The following is an 11,216-nucleotide window of genomic DNA, read 5'->3' on the forward strand; positions in this document are numbered from 1 at the left end:
TCAAACACACCACCTTATTCTACGAAGTCAGGAACGCTGCATTCAGTCCATCTCCGTAAGACTGACTGACTGAAGTGAGCAGAGATTTTTGCCAGCTCGCCTCAACCTCCTTCCTGAGTCCAGTTTTCATCAGCAATGTCACATTTCCTACGCCACCTTAAAACCCTCTAACATAGCATTCAACTCCAACTACGCTCCAGATTTCTGTATTTTTTATTTATTTTTTTGCTGCATCTTGTCAGATGCTCAGAATTTTGCTGTGCTGTAAAAACCAAACGAAACAAGGTGTTCACAGAAAAGATGGTAAATCTACACCTTCAAAAGAAGTCTGTCCTCAGTCAAGGCAATTCTGCTTTTTGACTAAGGACTACTGAGAATTACTCTGAACTGATGTGTAAACCAAGCAGGCTGCTGAGCTTGTGAATCAATGTGTCTATTATCTTTTCCGGACAGATCAATGAAGCTGAGGAATGAGCTATGAATGGCAAAAAGAAAGAAAAAAAAAAAAGCCGCACGTAAACTCACCAGGCAAGCGTTACAGCCTTCTCCATTATTTGCGGGAGTCAAGATACTTGACAGATAACCTTTATTCTCACGGTTTAGCGTTAACCTCAGTTTAGTCAAAGAATTACTAAAAGACGACCGGCTGCTGTGGCACAAAGAACCAAAAAGGCAATTAGTTGCTAAAATTGATTAAGTCTTCTGCAAGAGTGTATTCACACGTCCACTGAACTAAGCATACCGAATAGATGAAACAACTTTGAATTTATACGCTCACATAATCTGTGAGGCTTTACAAATATTTACCCACTGTGTCCTTGGCTGGGACAGTGTCAGAGAATATTAAGTCAAGTGGAGAAGCAAAGGCGATGAAGTGACAGTAGCCAGGTAAAGCATACAGAGGTAATCTAATAGGACATGTAAAAGGGCCCCTCCTCATGGCTTATTCATTATAAGGGATGCCATTACTGAAAATGGCGTGGGGTATGTGAGAGATATGCCAGCAGGGGCATTTTCCCCGGTGTCAGTGAGTACAGACGAGAGGATGGATGCTGCGAGGATCAGCAGACTGATGCAGCTGCAGCACTGAATGCAGATGGTACATGCAGAGAGTGCTTGCCCATAGCTGATGGATAACAGTGCTCGTCTGATGCAGATATGGACACTGACTGATATCAGCAGCTGATTCCCAATATTGCATTACATGAATTTTGCTGATTCAGCAATCTGTGCAAATAACTGTGTCTTAATAAAAGCAGAGGATACAGGCAAATTAACGAGAATCCTTTCATATAATACACACACACACACACACTCTAATATGCTTAAAACTGCTACACATAACCTTTGAGTGCACAGAGTCAAGGTTAACGTGAGATGTATGCAGTTCTCCTCATTCTCCTCCACAAAATGTGGGATCACGGGGTGCAACTTGGGGCCCAAGTCATATTGGAGGAGAGAGGAAAAAAAAACTTGCTGCTGCAGTTGGAAGCAGACAGCGCTGCACTGCTGCAGAGAACAGCCAAGACGCTGATGCCTCGAAACGCTTTCAAACAGAAGCACCATTATCTGTACACTGCCCGTGCAGCGCGCTGCAAATGTCATCGCTGAAAGCCGGGAAGTGTAACACCAGGCGCATTTCCATAAGGAGTGCAAAAAGAGAAGTTCAACCTCAATGTCTGACTGAATGATGGATGATCTCACTCTCACAGAGTTGTGCAACGCACAAGAGACAAATTCGGTTGGTCAAGATATTTCTATATTTTAGCGCACTGCAGAATAGCACCAGTGGAGCAGTGCATCTTGGGTAATGAAAGGTAGGTATTAGGGATTGCAGATTAAGGACATTTTACCGAAGGAAATGTTGTACCTAGAAGAACTGTACAACTTTGAGAGAGAGAGGGGGAGCTCTGAAATGAATGCATTAATTTACTGCCTGTGTGATTATTACTCATTCATCATAATGCCTGGAGACACCGTTTCCCATACGCATTTGGTGTGCTTTGTGTTTATGTACTGGCTTGAAAAATTGCTCTTAGTTACTGGTTAGATTATAATAAATCACGCAACTTTTCCCCCAATAAAACCAGATGACAAATTTGATTTAAAAGCACTGATTTTCCTAATTCACTCAAACGGCTTCACATTTAGTGATCTCAGATTAATTAAACATTCTTTAAACGTCATCATTTTTCAAACCATACCTGAGGACATCCTCCCAGATTTTTATTTTTATTTTTGTGTGTGTGTGTGTGTTTATGAGGAAATTGGATTTCAGTGATTTTGGATACTGTGACAAGGGGGAGATGGCCTCTGCGTGGAGCAGGGACAGTTCCTCATTGAGGTTTTGAGCACCCTCATATCTCAAAGCAGCTTTTGCTGTGGTGTGAAAACGAATAAAAGAGGATGGCGAGTTATGTGTGCGGCGGAGGGGGTGGTGGGGAGGCGTGTAGGTGGGGGTGGGGGGGGTCTCTCCTGTGAGGAGTCCTTTACACTGATGATTCCCGGGGGTGTCGACGAGGAGGAAGGTTTGCTGAGGGGGTACATGGAGGAGAGGAGGGCAGACTGAGGATAAGCGCACACACACACACACAAACACACACACTGACCCTGGAGGTTGCGTTCCCCTTTAAAAGTCCCATCCCACTCAGATACGCAGAGCTCATGCAGGATCTGCTGCGGCAGTGGGGGAACACTGCTGAGCTGTGCAGTTTATGCTGCCAGCAAGCGTGCAAAGAAGAGGAGGGGGAGCAAGCGTGTACAGGAGGAGGAAGAGGAGGAGGAGAAAGGAAGAGAGAGAGAGAGGGAGAGAGAGAGAGCAAACAATGTCATTCTGTTCAGGAGGCAATGCTGCAGTCAAGTTTGCCGCGCCATGAAAGCACATCACCAGCAACCAGGAGGCTCAGAGTGAGTGCAGAGAAGTTTTCCTCCTCTCCTTCCTGTGTGAGAGATGCGGTCAGAGGCTGGTCCGTAGGTATACCTTCCTTTCCTCTCTAGTCTTATTTAACTTGTTTGCCTTCTTCTATGATGGGCTCTTCTTTCTCTAGGTTTGTATACTTTTTTTAATTATTATTATTATTAAACGAGCCTTGCAGGAGTTGATATGTGTATGTCGGTGTGCATGCCTGCAGTGTTAGAGCTCCTGGCAGCTTCTGTCTCATCAGTTTCAGCCTCCTCTGCACCAGCATTAAACCAGGCAGCAGTCTGCCAGAAAACCAGTCAGTTAGCAGTCAGGCTCCACTGCTCCCTCATCCATGTTTAACACATGGTACAGGCTGGAAATAGCAGCCAGCGTGTCAGATAGCGGCTGGTCCAGAGGACTCGCTATTTGACACAAGGACAAAAAAACTCACCAGGATGCAGAGTTCTCCACACCAGTGGAGAGTTTCATCTTTGCTGACCTAGCTTTTAAGAAGACGACAGGCAGCCTGAGCTCTACTTTTCTCGGCTAGCTGTGCATTTATGTTAACCAGCGTGTTTTCATTGCAAGTATGATGCTGGGAACTGGTGAGAAGGATTTTTCAGGGATCTTGGACTGTGTGAGTGTCTGAGTGCTAAATGGGGAAATGAGAATGAGGCTACAATGGCCTGTTTGGGACAGGGGAGCTGTGGTGCAGTCATGAAGTTGTGCTGTAGTTACTGGGACTTTTCTGCCATCCTATAAGGGGATTTCACATCAGAGTGCTACTCTGTAGAGACTTTGGCACTAAACTGTGGAAGATGAATGCTTTCTGTTTCATTTAGATATTAAGTTTTAGTCTTTTAAAAGACGTCCTAGAGCAGGACCAGTCTTTTCTATCGTTGCAGCAGCAATATTTCAGCAACTTTGCTCTAAAAGAAGACGTTGCTACTTTTGTTTCATTGCAGCATCTCTGTTTCAGAAACAATGTATAAATTGTTTATGGGGGTTAAAGCTTCTTATAAAAGTCAAAGTATTACAAATGCTTGGAAACCAGTATGGAAGGTGTGAATGGTGAATTCACTTGGCTACACGGTCAGCTCTGAGTTCACCTCGGGTAACTGTGCTAAGACCTTGAAAAAGCCGGCCCTGCATTGTCAGTTTGGTGAGGCTGGAGTCCAAGGCGTTTCTCTGGACTTTCTGTTTCTCCCCACTGCAGACAGACGGGCACAATGATGATCACAAACTGTACTAAAGGGTCTGTGCTACATCCGGAGCTTGACATCATCTCGGAACATCTGCAGTTCTCCTGCTCACACTTTCTCTGAGGGTGGGTGCTACACTGCCAGCGAAGGGAACTGCCGCACTCACCTGATGTTCCTTGCACCTCGCTTCTGCCCTCCCCCCACCTCCCACCTTCTCTCCTTCTCCTCCTCCTCTTTCCTCATCTCCAATTTCTCTACTGTAGTCTCTCTCAGAGGTACAGTTGCCCAGCAGAGCGCCTCACCGGCATGCTTTGCACCTCTGTGATTCTGCCCCCTCCTCCTCCTCCTCTCTCTCTCAGCCACGCACCCCCCACCCCTCCGTCCCTGCTGAAAAAGTATGCAGCACATGCTCTCACCATCCTCCTTGAGCAATTTGCTTGAGTGAATATAGAAAGGAGGGAGAGAGAAGCAGGAGACAGAGAGCCAGCAGCAGAACAGCAATCCTGCAGTGTCCTGCAGCAGCTGAGTTCCTGCAGTGCTGGCCTGTAATGGCACACATGCAAGAGTGCGCACACACACACACACACACACACACGCGCACACACACACACACACAGAGGAGGAAATACACCAAAGAGCATCATTCCCTCTCAGAAAATCTCAGACAGTCCTGATGTCACATGACCCTGCATGGCAGAGCAGGCCGTCCTGCAATGTGCTGGACTGTGCTGAGCTTAGAGACAGAGGCAGAGAGAGCGAGAGGGAAAGACCCCCCCACCCCCAACCTCCCCTACCCCCACACACTGCCCATGGAGCACCACAGGGAGGCACTGGTGAGATTAGCCGATTGCCCCCCCTCCCTCCCCTCTGATGGTGCATTGTCCCGTTCCAGCACTCCAGTTCCGATGATGTAATCAATGCAGCAAGCTTTGAACTTGCCGGGCTAGGGGTTCCTTCTCCCACCCCCCCATCCCAAACTGACACAGATGCAAATCTCAGGCTTCAGCTGCAGTCTGTTGCAGGTAGGAGGATGAATAACTACAGTTCTGTACTGAAGTGCAGGGATACGTTCCAGTAAGCGGGGCTACGTCAGCGGATACCCATATTTCACTCATGAGTAAATTGCATAAATTATCAGCCAAGTCAGTTGGTGAAACTACTGCCGGCACTTTGTGAAAATACTTCTGTGCGGTGCCGCAACACCACTTCCAATAAATTAAGGCAGCTAACGGCAGGAAAATGAACCTTGTCTGCTCTTTTACAAAGCTGCCTCTCTAGTTGCTGTTAAGGGGTGGGCAAAGACGAGGCTCCGAGCCGAGCCAAAAGTGCTTTGAGCTCTTTCAAGGCGTAACATCGCGGTGACTTTGCTCTTTCATTGATAAGGTCATCAGTCTGTTGACAGGCTGCAGTGAAGAGCAGCAGCACTGATGTACAGTGCAGCTTCAGAGATGCTCAGGCAGCCAAACTCAGACCATATAGTAGCAGGTGAGTTTTGCTGAGCTGGCTCCTACCGCTGTTCCCAGAATCTGCCTAGTGATCAACTTCCACTACAGCAGTGATGAACCGGCATCAGGCCTGCTCTAGTAACGGGAAAAAAAAAAACCCAGCTAACAGCAAAGCAGGTTTGAATAATTAGCACTCATGGATGCTGATGATTCTGCACATTTAATGCAGTTTAATGTGTCAGCAGATAAATGGACACGTAAAGCACACTTGTATACTGCACCTTTTCTTTTCTCGCTGCATTAATAAACAGTTTAGAAATTTTGATTTCACTAAAAAATGTCACTTTTCCAGGAAGCAATTAATTTTCACAGCGTTTCATATCTTTGCTGATGCGTTCTCTGTGATTTTTTGCAGTTTCATAATTCATGCCGACGGACTTCATCTGTAATTGATGTGACCCGCTGAGTTACTGGAAAAAACAAAACAAAAAACCCAACGAAGATTTAATGAATCAGCACCTTTTATTAGTATGCTATAAACTATTTGTTCTTCTGTGCTAAAGATTAAGTAGGACTAACTGCTAATAAGAGCATGGGTGAACAACAGCTCTGTAAAAGACATTTCATCTACTTGAATCTAAATTCAGCTTCAGCTGACAAAGACTGGGAGGTTGGGACAGAGACATTTTGAGCTGCTTCCACCGGCAGGACACAGAAAGTGAAAAGACAAAGCAGTCACCGCCTGCAGCCAGACGTGGGCCAGGAAGTCAGAGCAGTTTTTTAAAAAAGCGCTCCTCTGTCTAACACATTTTCAGCAGTCGTCACCCATTAGAGCATCTCCTCATCTCTGCTTCTGACTTAAATGACTTAAGCATGTCACACAGAATAAGTCATAATGCACCTTCGAAGACTAACTCATGTGTTAAAGTGCTCAGACTGAAAGCTATGCTAACTGACCGAAGCAGGCTGAGTCATGCTGGGTCTTTTCTGGGTTTCCCCCCTCTCTGATCCTCTGCTCCTCCCCCTGTGCAGGCTCATACATCCAGCCCGGCTGTTGGTGGCGTGTTGGAACATGCCTTGACTTGTTGTACTGCCTGACTGAACAGACAGAGAGAGAGAGAGAGGCAGCCACAGGAGGAGAGGCAAGAGGCTGGTGGTCAACAGTTTTTCCAGAGTGAAGTGACCCACACATCGGGAGAGCCCGTGAACAGACTCCTGTTGATGCCAACACGTTGAGTGCACCCGCTGGAGATCACGCTGGATGGTGGACCTCTGCTGCTGCCTGGCTAACTGGTGAGTGTCCAAACTGTGTGTAAATAGATGCCTCTGACATACACAACAATGCTACAGCTGAACACTTCTGAGGACCTGTGCACTTCTGCTGAAACTGAGTGAAATTTTCAGAAACACCAACTAGTTCAGGGGAATTAAAATGATGCCAGGCTGAGGCCTTCAGATCAGCCTGTAAATCTAAATTAGAAAACGATAATTTAAGCCACTGCAAGTAGTAGAAGCGTCCAAGCTTGAGTTTTGATGCTGGCTTAATCCCATGGTGACTACACAAAAGGTTAGCGAAAGCTATGATACACCCAAACACAGTACCCAGTTGCACAGTGGCAGGATGAGTGACCCTTTCATCATCTCGTCTTGATCCTCACGGAGAAGGGCAGCTGTTTTTGTTATTGTTTTCTCTGGTATTCATAATGAAAGCCAGTTTTCCAACAGGAGACCCAGCAGGCCGCATCTTTCCCCTCCTGAAAAGCCCCAAGAGAGCCGAGAGCGAAAGGCTTTATAACAGGTCCTCGTTTCTCAGAAGTGATTTGTATCTAGCGGGATCTGATTCGAGTTTGCGACTAGACGGTGTGACAGACGATTCGAGCGGCCCTGGTTCTCAGAAGACAAGTGTCATCAGCATGTCAGTCAGGAAGCGAAATGAGATTAGGAACAGTGTACACAGAGAAGCAGATAAACGAAGGCCAGTCTGTCCACGCTGGCACACATTATCACACAGCACTGATAAACCCTACTGTAAAAACTCATGCAGGCCGGTAAAAACTCAAATACATTAATCACCCGAGAACTCAGGTGATAATCATTTAGTGTCCAACACGCTATGATCTGTGTATTTTAGTTGTGTGTGGTCAAGCAGGAAGATAGTTACTGGGGAAACTCTTTTTTTCCCCTCTCTCTGGCAACCAGGGGTAGTGCAAGCTGAGTGTGAGACTCCGTTCTATTTAATTATTAACACACTGCAGTTTGGCGTGTAGATTCATTTAGCTCAAACCCAAATATGCTTTAAAATTGTTCTAAAAATAAAAGTAAAAAAAAAAAAAGACTACGAGAGGCTAAGCTCGCATGTCATGTATGCCGATGTGAGCGTGTTGTGCATGTGTTAAACTGCTCAGCAGCACGGCCCTTCAGTACATACTGATGTCACTGTTTGCCATCAGATGATTAGGTTTGTGGAAGCGTTGATCAACCAAGAAATGTGCAGCAGTGACATGAGGAGAAACGGGGAAGTGAGGTAAAGTGGGTGAATGTGATTTTTTTTCTCTCTCGTTTGGATTACACATCGTGAGGCCTGACAGCAGAGGGATCCACCATGATGAGGAAGTATAGGCCAGCCTGGGGTTTGTACACGTGTGTGTGTGTGTGTTTTGGTGAAGTGTTGCTGGGGAAAATTGTTGCCTGGAGGCTGAATATGTCAGAAACTGTAGACCTACAGAGTCCCACGGTTATTTAAACAAAAGCTATTCTGAGGCAAACGCTATGTGCACCATGTGCAATGTTACGTTTGACACTCCAGATTACACACGTCTAACACTAATACAAATCTTGTGTTTTTGTGTGTGTGTGTTTTTACGAGTCAATTTTAATCTGATATTTAAAGCTTTTAGTTACACCACAAAGGACCAAATGATGCTCTCTTACAAGCCATCGATGACACGTTAACATCTTAAACCAGGCTTGTTCATTTACATTAGCTTTCACGGTTTTCCTTTTCAAATTAAAAATAAATAAATAAAAATCATAATTTAGCAACAGGAAAATACATATTGGATCAAAAAGGACAATAAAAATGTTTAGTTTCACAAGGGTATTTTTAAGGGAATATAAAATAAAACTTTAAATATTTTTTAAAAGACTTTAATTTGTTTATAATAATTAAACATTAATGATTTTGTTTTGATCTTCCAAAAAATACCAAAACACTTTTCCCCCCAAATCTTTACTGTCAAGGTTTTATTTTGTTAGATGACAGTCGATTAATTTAGAAAACAACTCGTACTGCGATATGAGTGGTGTGAAATAATAAGTATGAAAAAACCTGATATCACTAACAATGCACACGTGAAAATGAGATGCAATTTTGTTCGTGTTGTGCACTTCCTCCACCTCCCTGTGCACACCGAGTGCAATTAATTTGCCACAACAAAGATAAAACGCACAATAAGCAAAACGCTAAAAAAAGAAAACACTCGATGAAAAGCGTTATTGTTATCTTTTCATTTAGCTTGTGCAGATGTGGTGATAATAACAAAAATTTAGTGTTAGCTGCATCGTCTGGACACATCCCCCTCCAGCTAAATTAAGATGTACTTAACAGGTTAAACCACAAAACAGCATTTATTTATCCGGTTAAATCCCTTACTAAGTCCGCTCGAGCAGTATTCATCCACACCTCTGACTAATATTTGTAAAAAAGGGTTTTTTTCCCCAGGTTTGGACAATACTACGGAAATATTACAATAGGGAAATCTGTGAGGAGAGGTGAGCCGTGCCTGAGGCTTTAAATGCATTTGTGGAAAGGCTTGTTAGTCGAGGCTCGCTGCTGTTTGCTGTGAGAGGCGGTGGGGCGGCCGGCCATTCATTTAGCAGGCAGGGTTTTGTTTTCCCTGCCATTCTTCGTTCCTGTATCAGGATTACCTCAAGGTCTGAACAGGAAGGAATTCCTGTCATCATGTGCTCAGCGAAGGCGGCATCTAACTCGCTGCGAACGCACAAAGGGACAAGGATGCAGCTGCTTGGTGAAAGCAGGTCAAGGTGCGACCTCTGCGTTTGTCTGTGGACATCAGTTGTGCATGTGTGTGTGTGTGTGAAGACAGACGCTGACAAATACAAATTTTGTGTTTGTTTCAGGCAAGAAGCTTCAGAGCGTCATAAAGTGCTTTCTTAGAATTTCAAAAAGGTCAAAATGCTTAAACCACAAATAAAAACGCTGGAATTTCCAGTTATACAACCAAAAAGTACGTCACAAGATAGACCAGAAGCCGACGCAGAGGGCCACAAATAGCCTTGCTGCAGAATTCAGAAGCAATAACAGCGGATAGTTGATGTAATTCAAACTGTTTGTTTTCCAGACGTTCCTCCCTCTACGGAACGTCTTCTCTTCCTTCGTTTAAGAGCATGTGCCTACCGTTCTCTAGTATCCAGTATGGAGCGGTCAGCCAGCCCAAAATAGCACTGCAGCGAGCAAACGCAACTGATAGCGTTGTAGCTGTGGTCCCTGAGGTACACAAACACAGACTAGCACTGTATGGAGCTAGGGTAAAAAAAATTACATTAAACAAACAAACAAACAAAAAAAAAAAAAGACATAACCCCCCCCCCCCAAAAAAAAAACAGAAGCAAGGCTGGCAGCCACACAAATAGTTGAGAGCTAAATCAAACCGAGCTTTTTTGTTGCAAAATCATGAGTCATGGCAAGCCTATTCTTAGTTCGGGGGTGTTTGTGTTTGCCAAAGTTGTGTGCACTTAAAGTGATGCTGCACAAACCGGCTAGGAGGAGATCAAGAAATCAGTTTGGAAACAAGCTCGGGGGTTCACTTCATGAAGCGGAACGTGGGCTCGTCTGTGCGTTGTAGTTGTGTAAATCTCAGTCAGGGAGCAGAAAGGGCCTCTATACTTATACACTTAATGAACAACTACTAACATTTCCTCCTGCTTTCTTACAGAGCTGCCAGAGCACCACGCCACCCTCGAGGTGAGGGGGGGGGGGGCTTTCAGTGTGAGGCCACTGCCTTCCAACAACCACCAACAACACCATCACCACGAAGCTGGGAATGGAAAGCGTCAGCAGTGCCAGGCTCGCAGGTGGACACATGCACCAAAGACCAGTCAGGACCCTGCTGGGGAGAGCAAGCCCGGAGTCGGGTGGTTGGACGCGGCTGCTGTGGGTGTTTCTCTGGCAGTGTCTTAGCTGGTTGTTGTGAGGAGTGAGAATGAAGCAATCAGCAAGTATACTGCCGCAGAAATTCTTCGCAATAAGAAGCCCCGGGATCACAGCTGAGAGGGAGGAAACTGGGAGCTGGCACTGTAAGTTTTCGACCCTCCTAAGAGAATTAACTGAGGAGAGATCGACCGAGCGCACGGCCTCCGCAATATTTAGAAAATGGATCAAAGCGTCAAACTTCCACACTGTCTGTTGCACTATCATGATCTTCTGCTGCCATCTTGTGACTGAAAGCAAACCTCCCGGCATGCTTTTGATCAAACGCTGCTGCGCCAATTTGTGAAACCTTTGCCTTTTTTTTCCTTTTCATTGAGACAAAACGAAAGCCCTTTCATTCAGAAAATACAACTTGGCTTACTATGACTTTTTTCAGTTGCAAATGCATGTTTTTGATCCCTTAATTTAATTTGCTCCATAGATATTTCTGGATGTAA

This window comes from Diplotaxodon limnothrissa, linkage group LG20 (genome assembly GCF_057381915.1).
Source record: "Diplotaxodon limnothrissa isolate DT_005_m linkage group LG20, D_limnothrissa_male_GT1.1, whole genome shotgun sequence".
In the NCBI taxonomy this organism is placed as follows: domain Eukaryota; kingdom Metazoa; phylum Chordata; class Actinopteri; order Cichliformes; family Cichlidae; genus Diplotaxodon; species Diplotaxodon limnothrissa.